The 6,468-nt window shown below is 34.3% G+C and overlaps 1 long non-coding RNA gene across 1 annotated transcript; it reads left to right on the top strand.

The window, feature by feature from the left end:
- Nucleotides 1-4,039: 4,039 nt before the first annotated feature.
- On the top strand, nucleotides 4,040-6,468 carry LOC132623703 (uncharacterized). The gene is made up of 3 exons (XR_009576340.1): nucleotides 4,040-4,742; nucleotides 5,247-5,322; nucleotides 6,220-6,468. It is a non-coding gene; the product is annotated as an uncharacterized LOC132623703 (long non-coding RNA).

The following is a 6,468-nucleotide window of genomic DNA, read 5'->3' as shown; positions in this document are numbered from 1 at the left end:
AATAGAATTAGAGCACGTCGCACTTCCCTTTTAAAAAGATACATAAAAAAATTGTGCCACTTGTCAACATTTTGAACTCAAAAAAACTGAAGAATACTATATCAACCACCATTGATGTGGAACGATATTCCTCTTTTCTAAAATACAAATTAATTAACCACTATAAATTCAAGGGGAAGTTTAATAAATATACAATTTGCTCACTTACATTGCAAAAAAATAGTTTAAAACTTACATTGCAAAGCTTTAACCCAAAAACCACTTTTATATAGTACTATCTACTTATATACAAAAGACAAGTACATTATGTATATAGGTGTTTGAAGGTGTATACATATATTTACGCCTATATACATAACCACCCATATACAATAGTATTATAAAATATTATAACTCATATACCCATATACATCCATATACAATACTATAACTCATATATCCATATACACCCGTATACCCATATACACCCATATACAATATTATAACCCATATATCCATATACACCTGTATACCCATATACACCCGTATACCCATATACACCCATATACTTATACCCATATACAATATTATAACCCATATATCCATATACACCCGTATACCCATATACACCCATATACAATATTATACACTATTATACAAAAACTAACTTCGTCTTCTTCCTTGAAGCCAAGCACCAAATCCATCCGAAATGCCTCAAAAGCTACACCATATCACCCTAAATTTCAAATTTAGGTTCCTCAATACGTATCCAATCTTTTACAACAATACCCACTTAAAATGGAGCTTATTTATGGAAACCCGATTTCAAACTTTGAAGCTTCGAGCTTCAACAATGATCGCTTATGGAGTTTCTGCTTCTTGTTCATGTTAAATCAATGGATAATCACATTTTTAGCTTCAAACAACAGATTCTATTCAAAAAATTCAAAGTCCTCAAATCAAATTAAAGAAAACTTCGAACTCTATAAATGTCAAAATTGAGCTTTGTCATGTACTTGGCTTGTATTTGAAAAAATAAATTACTCCAAGTATTGTTGCTAATATTTGTGTATTTCATTAGAAAGTAATTATTGAAATTAAATTGTATCTCTAATTATAAACTTTGATGTTGTGAATTATAATTATTGTACGTTGCCCACATTATATATAAAAAATAATGATCGAGTTAATAGTTGAATGCAGTAAGAGAGAAATATAGATTAGTTCTTCAATGCTCTGCACTGGCTCATCCATTTTAATATTGGAATTTGAATTTTACGTTAATTAGCACTAATAGCTTAAAAAGATAGTAATTTGTGTGGTGGAAGAAGAGATAGGGAGAACGAGGGAGTGGCTGGAGAGAGAGGGAAAGGAGGAGAGGGGAGCGGGTCATTTTTTGTAAGATTTAAAAAATGGGTCAATTTTGGTAGCATTGTTGCCCTAATTAACATAGGATGTAATTATCTATAAATTGAATAATTGTCAAAATTTGTATTTAAAAAGTGGCAAAATTAAAGTATCAAAAAGAACCTTTTTTTAAAAAAGAAATAGTATAACTTAAAGGCCAACAATAACTAATTAACTAATTTCTTTGCTAAAACTATCCTCATTTTAATAATATATGGATATGGATATAGATAGATATAGATATAGATATAGATGCTGCTTTTGGGATGCTATTTAAGCTAAGTACTCTAAAATATATTTTATCAAAGAATATTTACAGATATTTAACTAAATCGATCTAACGTGAAAATTTTAACCCAAATATCAAATACTTGTGTAATCTACAAATATTTCATAAAAAATATATTTTGACTAAACCAATCTAACATGAGAATTCTAGCATAAATTTCAAAAATCTTACACGTTAAGTTTTCTATATATACTATATTCTTATTAATATGTAATTCTATCCCAATTATTACTATTTATTTGCTAATTTATATATTTTTATTGAAGTATAAAATAAAAAAGTGCCTAATGAAAGTTCATCAAAAAGTTCTAATGTCCAATATGGAGTAATGCCAATGTTAACTTGTAATATTAATAATAATGAAAGCAAACATCAAGAAATAGAACAAACGTTGGAGGAGGACAATCCTCATATAGTCCAAGAGGCCAAGAAAGGCACCTACAAATGGAAAAAAAAAATATTAGAAGCCTTGTTAACAATCACTTAGTGTTCATGTGAGACTCGAGTTATTTCGATCTTGTTACTTCTGGTAAAAAACAGGTTGACAAAAACTTATACTTATGGTGAAAATCTACATTAGTTGGGAAAAAGTTCGAATTCCTAGTTATTGGGGTTTACGGAGATTCGGAAAAAGGTCTAAATTTAAGGCCAATTCATGATTTATTAACTAACAATGGTCCATGGATTATGTTGGGGGACTTCAACCTAACATTATCTAAGGAGCGAACTTTCCAATCTCCCAGTGAAGACAAAGTTGAACTATCCAATCTCGTAAAAATTTTGGGTGAACCTTACGTTGAAGAAGCAAAAGCCGATCCGGGTGATCTCACATTTAGGGATAAACATAAATTAGAAAGGTTGTCCAAGCTAGATAGAATTATTTAAAATGAAAAATTTATGGAGTTGTTTAGAATCCGTAAGCCATCCATCCTAGGAACCACTAAATCTCATTTGCCCATTTCCATATAATTTAAAAAGAAAACTTAAGTCAATATTGTAACTTTTGTGTGTTTTACCTACTAATGAAAAATATTATTATATATAATTCTTGACCTAGTTTTCATTAACTGCAAATTGATTCTTGTGCCTCTCATAACTTTGTCATGTTATTTTGCCTGCTTTCCCAACCAAAAGCAATTATTTCCTTTCATCAAACCCAAATCACATAACTTCAAGCTTCTCGGGCTCCAATAAATTCCCTTATCAGGTACCTTTGCAAAAATTTTTTGTAAACCTCTCATACAGGCAAGTATGCTTGTATAAACTTTGCAATGTTCTTGAATCTTTTATTTTAGGAGCCGTTTGCATAGCAAATAGAAACAAAAAAACTTATGTTAAAAGAAGTTTGTGGAGAAAGAAATGTGTATTTGTTATTTGTTTGAAGATTTCTGCATTACTGGAATCCGAAACCTTTTACATAAAACCGCTTTAGAAAAACTGTTTTCACAAAAGCTTCCTTGATAAACTTAAACTTCGGATTTGTCACTGCAAGATTTCAATAATTTTCCACCAACAAATGCAACCTTTGTTATTGTAAATTATTGTTTATGTAATTTCAGTTTATAGAGTAATGTTGGATGACCCAAAGGAGCCGGCGCTGAAGCAGATATTGAGCCAGATTGGAATAGATATTGGTTCTTGTGCGCCAGGCCACTAATCCGGTTTCTTTGTCCAACGGTGAGTTCCTAAGAGATCTTTTGCTAACTTTTTTTGAAGAATATTTTGTACTAAAGAAATTTGAACAAGAAAGAATGTTCAAGAGTATGGTCTAAAAAAATTTGTATGAAAGAAAAAGTGTTCAAGAGTATGGTCTTTATTGTTTAACTAGAAAAAAATAGCTCTATTGAGAAGAGAATGTTACTTTGATCAGCGAACTGTGTTGGAAAACTGACCTGCTAGAATTTGTTTTGTCTTGGTCTTCTGCGACGACAAAATATTAAAAGCATATTAAATTATATCATCGCGCTATGGTAAATAAGAACTAAGTTTATAAAGATATAAGTGTAATGTGGTTGTTGAGATTGCACTTGATTTAAAGAATGATATCAACATATCGTTTAGAAAATGAAAAAGAGAAGATGACCAAGGAGCTGATTTGGGATTCCATATATGCAAGTTTATAGTGATTATGTATACGGCAAAAACCGATCTCAAGAGTTGGGTGAATTAGGAGCAACACATGTCAAGGACGGCCAGTCAGTGGTGACTCAACCATGATGACACCGGACACAAACCTGTGGTCGGATAAGAAGCAATACAAGATGTGACCGTTACAGAAACTTACAAAAGACCCCAAGATTCCTCCAGCCTTTATTAGGCTTTATTACCCTTTATTACATTTAATCACCTTTCAATTACCTTTATTGCAGCATTAATATGGGTAATTAAGGGGCATGAATTGTGGATCATTATGAAGACCCATTTGGTCGTTTTAGGCATTTTATCCCTTTTTTCCAAAATTACCCTTCGTGTAATTCAATTTCGGAGTTTATGACTTGCGGGGAGGGGGTAGAGCGGTTCCCGAGGCGTCCGTTTGTCTTTTGAGTCATTGGTTCAAGGCAAACTCTTTTTGGAAATCGAAGTGCGCGAGTGAGTTCGTAGCGTGTTTTATGACAAGTTTGCATTTTTGGCTTGTGTCAGTAGGACTCCGAACGAGTTTCGAGTGTTGGATTGGATTTGGTAAAAACCAGATTTTTCTGTTTTTGGTGCAACTGCACCTGCATGCCCGTTTCATCTTGAGAAGGTCCGCAGGTACGAGCTTAAGCAAGGCAGGTAGGGTGTCGCTCCTGCGCTGGTTGGTCTGTTGGCGCATGGCCGCTTCTGCGCACTTTCTTACGCTTCTGCGAAATTTTGGGAGGGTTAGTAGATGCTGCTTCTGCGGATTATTTCCTGCCAATGTGAGGCTGCACCTGCGAGCCTCTGCTCGCTTCTGCGGAAATCGATGAAAACAAAACCCTTTTAATATCTTTTTCCCCAAATTCGAACCCCATTATTTCTAATTCATTTTGAGAGCTAGAGAGCTCGATGTTAGGTATTTTCAAGGGATTCTTCAACCATCATCCTTGGGGTAAATTCCTAATTACTTCCCAAGCTTTAGTTAATAAGTTTCTTTCGTTAATTTGTGGTTAAACTCATGATTTGGGGTGGAAAACTTAGGATTTAAAAACAACTTCTTAAGACTGTGTATTACATGAGATTAAATGCTAAGATTTAGACTTTTTGAATCTATCTTGTGGATTTAGACTTACTAATCTATGGGTAGACTAGTTCTAACAAAATTTCCCCTTTCAATCCGTGATTTAGATGATTTGTTTCTTGGGTTTTGTCACAAATTGGAATCGGTTTAATTAATGAAATTGGAGGCTCAATTGGAGTTAGATTTCCATGAAACTTAGGATTAGGACTATTTAGATAATGGGAAGCATGTTTGTAATTTAAAATTCTAATTTTGCCCTTGTGGACCCGGAGACCCGGAGTCACTTTTTGGGTTATGTTTTTGGGGTTCCGTTAGAAGTATAGTTATATGGGTGTCCATAGATTCATATTCTGACATAGAATGCGTATTTGATAGACTTTGATCATTATGAGGCTCTCTGCAAAGGAAAGGTGTAGGCTTGATTGTTCGTGACTCCCGCTCGGCCTTCGAGGTAGGTTATGGCTTATCCTTTTAGACTCCGATTGGAGAAGCATATGTAGTTTATAAGTATTGATGGGGAAAGCATGATAGGCCTTCGGGCATGGTTGTGGTGATAAATCCACTGGTTTGGTATGAATGTTGTTATGTGGGCTTGTCGTCATGCTTGAATGATATTTATGATCATTGATTGATTTTGTCTTCATCACCTGATATCTCTTTATCTTATGAAAAAGGACAAACAATAAAAATGACTTGAGTTGTGACCAATATTCTTGTCATGCATCTAGTGATTCTACGATTTCTACGATTTGTGATGTTGTTGAATTTGATTCCATGCATGGCATGCTTTGCATATTTCATATTTGATGTTATGATGGTAAAGAGATTGTGATATGGCTGGGTAGGCCGGAAAAGGAACAAAGTCTTGATTTGAGATAGCAGAGTGATTGATAGTCTCCGAGGTCTTTGCCGGAGAGTGAGTGATAGCCTTCGAGGTCTTTGCTGGAGAATGGTTCTCAGCCTCCGAGGTCTTTGTCGGACTGTAGTGAGAGGTACATGGACTTCACGGGTCCCCCATGGCTCATGACTATAAGGCATTTCCCTTAGCGTGTGTGTACGAGAGTGGAGAGATGGACAGAGCATTGCATCACATTGCATTATATTCATTTACTCATTTATAATTGCTTATTTGGTGATTTGCATACTTTATAATTTCTTATTTGGTGATTTGCATACTCATTCTGAACTTTTACTTGAAGTATGATTTTGTGGCTATACTTGAGTGGCTTATCTGCTTTACTTGTTAATCTTTATATCTTACATCTGTTATCTAATCGTGTCGGCCTATGCTGCCTATGAGTACTAGTGGTGTACTCATATTACTCTTACTGCACTTTGTTGAGTGCAGATTTTGATCCAGGTACCAATTCGAGACCTCGTGGCTGATACCGAGGTGGTCTTTTGGGAGACTTCAGGGTGAGCCATTAGATCCATCAGCAACCCTGGACTTCTTCCTATCTTATATTCATATCTTCCATTACTTTCGAGACAATTTCTTGTATTTCAGTATTTCAACTATTGTAATAATCTTTAGAAGCTCTTGTACAAGTCAAGACCAAGTTTTTGGGTTCTAGCTATTAAATACTTCCTCACTTAC

This window comes from Lycium barbarum, chromosome 12 (assembly GCF_019175385.1).
Source record: "Lycium barbarum isolate Lr01 chromosome 12, ASM1917538v2, whole genome shotgun sequence".
In the NCBI taxonomy this organism is placed as follows: domain Eukaryota; kingdom Viridiplantae; phylum Streptophyta; class Magnoliopsida; order Solanales; family Solanaceae; genus Lycium; species Lycium barbarum.
The sequence above is the reverse complement of the archived record's forward strand: the minus strand, read 5'-3'. Positions and strand labels throughout refer to the sequence as shown.